Source organism: Erythrolamprus reginae, chromosome 5, assembly GCF_031021105.1.
Source record: "Erythrolamprus reginae isolate rEryReg1 chromosome 5, rEryReg1.hap1, whole genome shotgun sequence".
Lineage (NCBI taxonomy): Eukaryota > Metazoa > Chordata > Lepidosauria > Squamata > Dipsadidae > Erythrolamprus > Erythrolamprus reginae.
In genome coordinates, this window is record NC_091954.1 from 2,464,258 (window position 1) to 2,475,858 (window position 11,601).

Sequence of the window (11,601 nt, forward strand, 5' to 3'; positions counted from 1 at the left end):
TTTTTTTTTTCCAATCTGCAAATTCCTAAGTAATATATATATCACAGGTTTCAGTCTCCATAAAAATTGGAATATTTTATTTTATTTTAATTTGGAAAACAATTTGGGGCGCTCCGGTAAGGATCCAAATAGAAGGGGCAGCTAGGCCATCCATCCTGAGTGGCAGAAGGGATTCCACCTGCCAAGACCTGAAATGAGAAAGCAAATGCTGATGAAGTCAGAAGAGGAAGAGGAGTCCTCCACGAAGCTCCCACCGCCATAACGGTTCTCTAGAGGGAAAGAGCGGAGGAGCTAGGTCGGTACCTCCGGGGAACGCACCCCTCCCTCCCTCCATATTCATAACGCTGAATATGAAATGCCAAAGAAGCCATCCATCTTACTTTGATGGCAAGGAGCTTCATTTGTTAGGGCAGAATGGGGAGGGGGCCCTCCGGACGCATTCACTGATTCTCCAAGATGCATTTTGGTCCATGGGCTTTGCCACTGGTTGTTTTGTTGCGACATCAACCCGGTTTATTTATTTATTTATTTATTTATTTATTATTATTTATTTATTTAATAAGTAAATAAGTATATACATATACACATACACATACTTATTTACTTATATACTTATATACTTGTATACTTATATACTTGTATACTTATACTTATATACTTATACTTGTATACTTATATACATATATTTATATACTTATATACTTATATACTTGTATACTTATACTTATATAATTATACTTATATACATATATTTATATATACTTATATACATATACTTATACTTATATACTTATATACTTATACTTATATACTTATATACTTATATACATATACTTATATACTTATATACTTATACTTATATACTTATATACATATATTTATATATACTTATATACATATACTTATACTTATATACTTATACTTATATACTTATATACATATACTTATATACTTATATACTTGTATACTTGTAAACTTGTATACTTATATACTTATACTTATATACTTATATACATATACTTATATACTTATATACTTGTATACTTGTAAACTTGTATACTTATATACTTATATACATATACTTATATACTTGTATACTTGTATACTTATAGACTTGTATACTTATATACTTGTAGACTTGTAGACTTATAGACTTATAGACTTATATACATATACTTATATACATATACATATATACTTATATACTTATAGACATATACTTATAGACATCTGGAAACCAGCCCTCAAACGTATCCCAGCCATAGAAACTGAAACCAGACTCAGAACACACATTGCAAAACAATCAAGTAGCCTGCAAGCTCCAACTACTCAGGATATCACGCCTAATCTACAAACATTAACTAAGCAGCATACTTCAGCTACATCAACGACCCCAGGTGTTACCCCACTGACTCACCAGGAAGTTTCTACACAGCAGGCAATTGCTGAGCCATCAAACCTCAACCAGCCACCAGTATTTATAGAAGGAAGGCAGCTCAGGTCTCGCTGTGTTCGCCCTAGAACAAGGACAGAAGCACTAGCCTGAAGATGACGAGTGGGACTTTGTCGAAACGTCGCCAGAAATTTCTGAATCCTACATGGGAAGAAACCCGAATATACCAAGACCATCATACTTATATACTTATATACTTGTATACTTGTATACTTGTATATTTATAGACTTATAGACTTATAGACTTGCATACTTATATACTTATATAATTATTAGTTTAGTTTAATTGGATTTGTATTCTGCCCCTCTCCGAGGAATCGGGGCAGCTCACAGCATATAAAAAAGACATAATAATACAATTGAACCAATTAATATAATTAAAAATCTTTTAAAATTCTAACTTTCAAACATTCATTAACATCCACTCAATAAATCAGATTGTTAGCAGCTAGTTAGGGGGGGGGGGGGAGAAGCTACATTTGGAGTATAAGACGCACCGAAATTATCAGCCTCTTTTAGGGTGGGGAAAAGGTGCCTCTTATACTCCGAAAAATATGGTACCAACTAAGAAAAATATAGAAAGTAAAGACAAAGGAGACCTGCAAAGGGAAAGAGAAAAAAAAAGGACAAACTTTTTGGCGGACCTGCTCCAAATGCCAGCCCGACATTGCCCTCTTTATTTCTCCATCACACCATCGATTATCCTTGGAGGTGATGGCTTGTCTTCACTCCCCATGTCACTTTATGGAGCAGCTAACAATGCTATATATTTTCAGCAACAATGATTGGACTTAATAGCAAATTATTTTAAATCTCAGATAAGCCGAGGGATTCACCATGTACATTATAAAAATGGATCCGGAAAATTATAGGCCAATCAGTTTTACATCAATATCTGGGGAGATTCTGCAAAAGATAATTAAAGAAGGATTTGCGAGCACCTAGAAACCCACAAGGTGATGACTAAAAGGCAGCAGGTGTGAAATCAGCCATAACAATAGCACTTAGACCTATATATAGTTCCATGGTGCCTTACAAGCCTCTCTAGGCAGTTTACAGAGTCAGCCCATTGGCCCCAACAAGTTGGCTACTCATTTTACCAACCTCCAAAGAATGTAGTCAACCTTGAACCTGGTGAGATTTGGACTTCCAAATTGCAAGCAGCAGGCAGGCAACAGAAGTAGCATGTAGTACTGCACTTTAAAAAAATGTATGTATGTATGTATGTATGTATGTATGTATGTATGTATGTATGTATGTATGTATGTATGTATCTATCTATCTATCTATCTATCTATCTATCTATCTATCTATCTATCTATCTAATCTACCTACCTACCTACCTACCTACCTATCTATCCTATCGATCTATCTACCTACCTACCTACCTATCTACCTACCTATCTATCTATCCAATACACAATGTGGGTTTTAGTGGGTATATATATATATATGTATATATACACACACACACACACACACACACACACACACACACACACATATATATATATATATATATATTACATACACATAGTAAAATACATGATGAAGGTTATAGAGGAGATACTCATAGTAAAATATATCTAAGAAAGAGTAGAAAAGAAGATATAGGAATAGAACATATCAATGAAAGAATAGAAGAAGAGATATAGGAATAGGAGAAAGGTATAGGAGATATAGGAGAGCAATAGGACAGGGGACGGAAGGCACTCTAGTGCACTTATGCACACCCCTTACTGACATCTTAGGAATCTGGAGAGGTCAACCATGGACAGTCTAAGGGTAAAGTGTTGGGGGTTTGGGGATGACACTATGGAATCCAGTAAGGAGTTCCACGCTTCAACAACTCAGTTACTGAACTCATATTTTTTACACTCAAGTTTGGAGCGGTTAATATTAAGTTTAAATCTGTTGTGTATTCTTTGTGTTGTTGTGGTTGAAGCTGAAGTAGTCGCCGACAGGCAGGACGTTGCAGCATATGATCTTGTGGGCAATACTTAGATCTTGTTTAAGGCATCTTAGTTCTAGGCTTTCTAGGCCCAGGATTGAAAGTCTAGTCTCGTAGGGTCTTCTGTTTCGAGTGGAGGAGTGAAGGGCTCTTCTGGTGAAGTATCTTTGGACATTTTCAAGGGTGTTAGTAGTGTGAGATTACCGGAGCAGAAGCTACATATGATTAGGTTAACAACTCTTGAAGCCTTTTTGGCGATGTTGTTGCAGTGGGCTTTGGCACTTAGGTCATTTGATGTGAGTATTCCAAGGTCTTTTATGGAGTGAGGGTTGTCTGTAAGGTCTTGTTTGTTCAGCTTGTATTTGGTGTTGTGATTATTTTGCCAATGTCTAGGACGGAGCATTTTTGGTTGACATTTGGAGTTGCCAGATGTTGGACCATTCAGACACAAAGTCAAGGTCTTTTTGGAGAGCAACTCTGTTATCGGTGGTGTGGAAAAGTTTGACATCGTCGGCGGAGAGAATGCAGTTGCTTGTAATGTGATTGCAAAAGTCAATTGCAATTCTTCTCTTTGAGCTGTCATAAACCTTCAACAGCCCAATGCTGGAAGCAACCTGAACCTCCTGACGATGCATTAATATTAAAAAAAAATTCTAGATTGTGCAGAATCTGATGCTTTAACTTTCAAATTAAAAAACAAGGAATACTCCGATTACTATAAAATATGGAATTACTTTTATGAATGGTTTAAAAGAAGAAACAAAAGTTCAAATTAAAATATAACATAAGCAATACCTTTTTTTCCTTTTTTGATACAATAGATTAAACATGATATATATATATATAGTGATTCTCAGAACAAAATTTGTATGAAATTAATTAATTAAGTAAGAGGGTACGAAAGCGGCTAAGAAAAGAACAACAATTTAAAAAAATATTGACAACCAAAAGAAATAATAGTATATACCGATTGTATTTTTCACCAGAAAATAATTTGATATCAGAAAAGACGGTTCATCTTTTTTCCTCCTCACAAGATAATGTAAATGATATATACTGTGTTGTTTGTTTATTGTTACAGTTAATATTGTTTACTGTATTTAAATAATTAATTAACTATTACTATTATTATAATTATTATTATTTTTGTTTATATGTGTTTTGTTTTTTCTTTGTCAACATCTTGTTGACTTCCTGGCTCCAATCCTTCCCCGCAGGGAGGCGGAACCAATGAAGATGTTCCGCCCCAGATGCCTGATGGACCCAGAGGGCTTTCAGACGGCGCTTGGGGTTATTCCAGAGGCACTTGTCCACAGTTCGGCGGAGTCTCTTGCGGAAGCCTGGAACAGGGCTGCAGCGGGGGCTCTTGACCGGATTGCGCCTTTGCGACCTCTCCGTGGCGCTAGACCCCGTAGAGCCCCATGGTTCAACGAGGAGCTCCGGGAGTTGAAACGCCAAAAGAGACGTCTAGAGAAGCGATGGAGGAAGAGTAGGTCTGAATCTGATCGAACACTTGTAAGAGCTTTTAATTAAGACTTACAAAGTGGCGCTCAAGGCAGCAAGATGCGCGTACCATGCCCCCTTGATTGCATCAGCGGAATCCCGCCCGGCCGCTCTGTTTAGGGTGACCCGCTCCCTTCTTAACCAGGGGGGAGCTGTGGAGCCCTTGCAGAGCAGTGCCGAGGATTTTAACACGTTTTTCACTGATAAAATCGCTCAGATCCGGGCCGATCTCGACTCCAATTGGGAAACAGAGTCGACTGACAACGAGTCAGTCAAGGTGACTGGGGCACGTACTTGTCCACCTGTCTGGGAAGAGTTTGATCTGGTGACACCTGATGAAGTGGACAAGGTCATTGGATCTGTGAGTTCCGCCACCTGCTTACTGGATCCGTATCCCTCCTGGTTGGTCTCGGCCAGCAGGGAGGTGACACGGAGCTGGGTCCAGGAGATTACCAACGCTTCCTTGGGGAGGGGAGTTTTTCCAACTTTCTATAAAGAAGCGCTTGTGCGCCCCCTCCTCAAGAAGCCCTCCCTGGACCCAGCCATACTTAATAACTATCGCCCAGTCTCCAACCTTCCCTTTATGGGGAAGGTTGTTGAGAAGGTGGTGGCGCTCCAGCTCCAACGGTCCTTGGAAGAAGCCGATTATCTAGGTCCCCAGCAGTCGGGTTTCAGACCCGGTTACAGCACGGAAACTGCTTTGGTCGCGTTGATGGATGATCTCTGGCGGGCCCGGGACAGGGGTTTATCCTCTGTCCTGGTGCTCCTTGACCTCTCAGCGGCTTTCGATACCATCGACCATGGTATCCTTCTGCACCGGCTGGAGGAATTGGGAGTGGGGGGCACTGTTCTTCAGTGGTTCTCCTCCTACCTCTCTGGCCGGTCGCAGTCGGTGTTAGTGGGGGGTCAGAGGTCGACCCCGAGGTCTCTCCCTTGTGGGGCGCCTCAGGGGTCGGTCCTATCCCCCCTGCTATTTAATATCTACATGAAACCGCTGGGTGAGATCATCCAAGGGCATGGGTGAGGTATCATCAGTACGCTGATGATACCCAGCTTTACATCTCCACCCCATGTCCAGTCAACGAAGCAGTGGAAGTGATGTGCCGGTGTCTGGAGGCTGTTGGGGCCTGGATGGGTGTCAACAGACTCAATCTCAACCCAGATAAGACGGAGTGGCTGTGGGTTCTGCCTCCCAAGGACAATTCCATCTGTCCGTCCATTATCCTGGGGGGGGGAATTATTGACCCCCTCGGAGAGGGTCCGCAACTTGGGCGTCCTCCTCGATCCACAGCTTACATTAGAAAACCATCTCTCAGCTGTGGCGAGGGGGGCGTTTGCCCAGGTTCGCCTGGTGCACCAGTTGCGGCCCTATCTGGACCGGGACTCATTGCTCACAGTCACTCATGCCCTCATCACCTCGTGGTTCGACTACTGTAACGCTCTCTACATGGGGCTACCTTTGAAAAGTGTTCGGAAACTTCAGATCGTGCAGAATGCAGCTGCGAGAGCAGTCATGGGCTTACCTAGGTATGCCCATGTTTCGCCATCACTCCGCAGTCTGCATTGGTTGCCGATCAATTTCCGGTCACAATTCAAAGTGTTGGTTATGACCTTTAAAGCCCTTCATGGCATTGGACCAGAATACCTCCGAGACCGCCTCCTGCCGCACGAATCCCAGCGACCGATTAGGTCCCACAGAGTGGGCCTTCTCCGGGTCCCGTCAACTAAACAATGTCGGTTGGCGGGCCCCAGGGGAAGAGCCTTCTCTGTGGCGGCCCCGACCCTCTGGAACCAACTCCCCCCGGAGATTAGAACTGCCCCTACTCTCCTTGCCTTTCGCAAGCTTCTTAAGACCCACCTGTGTCGTCAGGCATGGGGGAACTGAGACATCTCCCCCGGGCATATACAATTTATGAATGGTATGTATGTATGTATGTGTGTTTAGAAATGGGGGTTTTTAAATGTTTTTAGTAGAAATTTAGATTTGTTGTAAATTGTCTTTTGCACTTTGTTGTAAGCCGCCCCGACTCTGCGGAGAGGGGCGGCATACAAATCTAAATAAACATAAACATAAACATATGTATATAGATTTTAAATTAATAAAAATTTTCTAAAAAAATAATAATTTATATAAACAGAAGCTGAGTAAATAATCTTTTCATTAAGCTGAGTAAAAAAGTAGGTTGCTTAGTCAATATCAACCAGTCGGGCATTCCACATTTTTGGCAAATATTGATAATCAACCTACAGTTCTATTTAGAGTCAAGATCCTCAGCTCTTTCTATTGTTCTGTTTAAGGCGAAGGTTACTTACTCAGCTCTTTCTATTGTAAAAAAAAAAGCAAAAAAACCCCCTTCATGTCTTTCCTTAGATTAACTGGGTTAACTGAGCCGGCCAATGAGCTGGGATCTTTCAATTGCATCACTACGACCAAGGTGGTTCACGTGCATCACTGGAGGCTTTTAAGAAGAGGCTGGAGGCAGGGGGTGGGACTAGATGACCTCTGAGGTCCCTTCCAACTCTGTTATTGTTTATTGCTTGTTTTGGCAGCTGCAGCACACTGCTAGCTCACACTTACATAGTTAAGGACAGTGTCATAGAGAAAACCTATCTATGTGCGCACCAGGTGTCAACAACGATTTGAAGGTACATCATGAATCCATCATAAGGAAACCATGTTCATCTACTTTATTAAAATAAATATATGTAGATGCTGCCCCTCACATACATTTAACTGCAACATTATTCTCCGATTATACAAATTCCCCCTTGAAGTTATTTTCATCTTATTCCCAGGCATTATGTGAGGCCGCCTTAAATCATTATTAATTTTAATGGTATCAAATGAGTATTTTTCCTCACCCCGCCTGTACCCTTATCTCAGCCCAATTTTACGATAGCCTTGAGGTGTGTAAAATACGCTATGGTTCACCATTACTTACCTTCGAAGCAAAGTGAAACGGACTATTACGGATTACAATGAGAGAAGCATTTTGGAAGCGTTGGGAGATACACAGACATATCCCGCTTTTCTGATCACTCACTCACCTCCAGCTTAGCCGAGGTAGTGCAATGGTTAGAGTGCAGCACTGCAGGCTACTTCAGCTAACTGCTAACTGGGTAGTTCAGCAGTTCAAACCTCACCACCGGCTCCAGGTGGACTCAGCCTTCCATCCTTCCGAGGTGGGTCAAATGAGGACCCAGATTGTTGGGGGTAATTATGCTGACTCTGTAACCCCCACTTTTTTTGGGGAACCTTTTTTTTCCCATTGTCATTGTCTTCCACCACCTAACCTTAGCATATTTGTGGTTTTAATAAATTATATTATACACCTATATATGTGCTACTATTTCACCAATTTATACTTTCTACGTATTTAAACATAGAAACATAGAATATTGATGGCAGAAAAAGACCTCCTGGTCCATCTAGTCTGCCCTTATACTATTTCTTGTATTTTTATCTTAGGATGGATCTATGTTTATCCCAGGCATGTTTAAATTCAGTTACTGTGGATTTCCCAACCACGTCTGCTGGAAGTTTGTTCCAAGCATCTACTACTCTTTCAGTAAAATAATATTTTCTCACGTTGCTTTTGATATTTCTAATATTCTAAAACTAATATTTCTATTCATTTTTAATACAGTCACAATATTTTTTTCTAACATCTTGATGTTGCCTTTCTTTGTTAGCTTAAAGATCTGGCAGTTGAAAAAATTATTTATTTATTTATTTATTTATTTATTTATTTAGTTAGTTAGTTAGTTAGTTAGTTAGTTAGTTAGTTAGTTAGTTAGTTAGTTAGTTAGTTAGTTAGTTAGTTAGTTAGTCCAATACATAATACACATTGAAGATAATAGATATGTAATAATATAAATAAAGAAAAGAATAGAAGAACAGATATAAAAGTATGGGTGAACATATTTGAAAGGAAGAAAAGAGAAATGAGATAAGGAGAGACAATTGGACAGGGGACGGAAGGCACACTGGTGCACTTATGCACGCCCCTTACTGACCTCTAAGGAACCTGGAGAGGTCAATCATGGATAGTCTAAGGGAAAAATGTTGGGGGTTAGGGGTTGACACTACTGAGTCAGGTAATGAGTTCCACACTTTGACAACTCGGTTGCTGAAGTCATATTTTTTATAGTCAAGTTTGGAGCAGTTAATATTAAGTTTGAATCTGTTGTGTGCTCTTGTGTTGTTGCGGTTGAAGCTGAAATAGTCATTGACAGGTAGAACATAGCATATGATCTTATGGGCAATACTTAAATCGTGGTTTAGGCGAGGTAGTTCTAAGCTTTCTAGACCTAGGATTGTTAGTCTAGTTTCGTAGGGTCTTCTGTTTCGAGTGGAGGAGTGTAGGGCTCTTCTGGTGAAGTATCTTTGGACATTTTCTAGGGTGTTGATGTCCGAGATGTGGTATGGGTTCCAGACAGATGAACTGTATTCAAGGATGGGTCTGGCAAAAGTTTTGTAGGCTCTTGTGAGTAGTGTGAGATTGCCAGAGCAGAAGCTGCGTAGGATCAGGTTAACAACTCTAGAAGCTTTTTTGGCGATATTGTTGCAGTGGGCTTTAGCACTTAGGTCATTCGATATTAGTATTCCAAGGTCTTTTACTGAGAGGGGGTTGGCTGTGAGATTTTGTTTATTCAGTTTATATATGAGATTCGGATTCTTTTTATTTTATTTATTTATTTTATTTATTTATTAGATTTGTATGCCGCGCCTTTCCGTAGACTCGGGGCGGCTCACAACATAATAAAACAATACATAACAAATCTAGTAATTTACACTTTAAAATTTAAAGTAGTTAAGAAAACCCCATTTTTAAGCAGACATACCTACAAACATACCATACATAAATTATATAGGCCTGGGAGAGATATCTCTATTCCCCCATGCCTGACGTCAAAGGTGCGTTTTGAGGAGTTTGTGAAAGGCGAGGAGGGTAGCGGCAGTTCTAATCTCTGGGGGGAGCTGGTTCCAGAGGGCCGGGGCCACCACAGAGAAGGTCTTCCCCTGGGGCCCGCCAACCAACATTGTTTAGTTGACGGGACCCGGAGAAGGCCGACTCTGTGGGACCTAACCGGTCACTGGGATTCGTGCAGCAGAAGGCGGTCTCGGAGATATTCTGGTCCGATGCCATGAAGGGCTTTATAGGTCATAACCAACACTTTGAATTGTGACCGGAAGTTTTGCCGATATGGAGGGTAGAACATTTTCTGGTTGATATTTGATGTTGCCATGTGTTAGACCAATGTGAGAAGATGATGCTGATGGGATCCCAAGCATGCCATCAAGGATGGATATATTATTGCACAGGCACCAGGATGTTGGATAATAAACTGAAGAGAAGGCAGTGGAGGAAACGGTTTAGTAAATGTGACTCTGTGCTGTTTTGGACATGAAGAGTAGGCAGGCAAATGTTAAGTTTGGAAATAAGTTAAAATTTAACCAGCATATATTATCTTGCAGGAGCTACTCTAGATCTGTTTCTGCCTCTTTGGCAGAAACCAGAATATTGGGCTGAACCCTTCCCCAGATGTAATGTGCTTTTCAAAATACTACTGAGCTGTTCATTCATGAGAAACTTGAACATTTTTGCAGCAATAATTTATCAATCCAGTGTGCAGAATGTTCGAGCATTCAAATTCAATTATTAAAGGACGTGTGGTTTAGAGCAGGGGTCTCCAACCGCCGGTCCGCGGACCGGCACCGGGCCGCTGGGGGTTTTCAGCCGGTCCGCGGCGCCAGGGCCCCCTCTGCCTTTCCGCGCTGCCCACCGCCCGCCCGATTTGCCCCCTCTGCTCCTCTGCCACCTCCTGCCTTTCACCGCAGCTCCTCCCGCACCCGGAACGCACGCCCTGCCCGCCTCACATTTGCCGAGAGGACTTTCGCCCCGGGCTCTCAGCAAGGGGGCTGCATGAGAGGCGGGGCCGGCGGAAGGTGATATTCAATGTCGGGGGCGCACGGGCGGTCTTGCGCGCGCTCCCTATCTCCCTGCTAGCCCACTCGGAATACTGTATTCAAAATAAGAAAAGCCTTCGCCGGCAAAGGCTTTTCTTATTTTGAATACGTATTCCGAGTGGGCTAGCAGGGAGATAGGGAGCGCGCGCAAGACCGCCCGTGCGCCCCCGACATTGAATATCACCTTCCGCCGGCCCCGCCTCTCATGCAAACCCCCTTGCTGAGAGCCCGGGGCGAAAGTCCTCTCGGCAAATGTGAGGCGGGCAGGGCGTGCGCGCGTCACCGCTGAGAAGAACGGAGAGAGAACGAGAGTGAGTGAAAGCAACAGACAGCAAGATAGAGAGAAAGTGAGAAAGAGAGAGTGAGAGAAAGGGGGGGAGAGAAAGAGATAGCAAGAGAGAGAGAACAAGAGAGAGAAAGAGCGTGAGAAACAAAACAAGAGAGAAAGAGAGAGAGAGAGAAAGCAAAAGAGACAGAAAGAAAACAAGAGAGAGAAAGTGAGAAGAAGAGAGAGAAAGAGGGGGAGAGAGAGAGAAAGAGAGAGGGGGGAGAGAGAGAAAGAGAGGGAGAGAGAAAGAGAGAGGGAAAGGGGGGGAGAGGGGGGGAGAGAAAGAGGAGATAAAGGAAGAGGAGAGAGAGAAAGGAAGAGAAAGAAAGAAAGAGGGATAGAAAGAGAGAGAGAGTGAGAGATGCTCAGTGAGCCTTTCTTTGAAGTTGCCTTTC

General features: G+C 42.0%; 1 long non-coding RNA gene across 1 annotated transcript in view; it reads right to left on the bottom strand.

Annotated features, from left to right (window-relative positions):
* Window positions 1-60: 60 nt before the first annotated feature.
* Window positions 61-11,601, bottom strand: part of LOC139168345 (uncharacterized) — a 24,098-nt gene continuing 12,557 nt past the window's right edge. The window contains exons 2-3 of the long non-coding RNA XR_011559275.1: window positions 1,418-1,594; window positions 61-188 (exon numbers count right to left, since the gene is read on the bottom strand). This is a non-coding gene — a long non-coding RNA (uncharacterized lncRNA). The remainder of the gene's footprint in view (window positions 189-1,417; window positions 1,595-11,601) is intronic.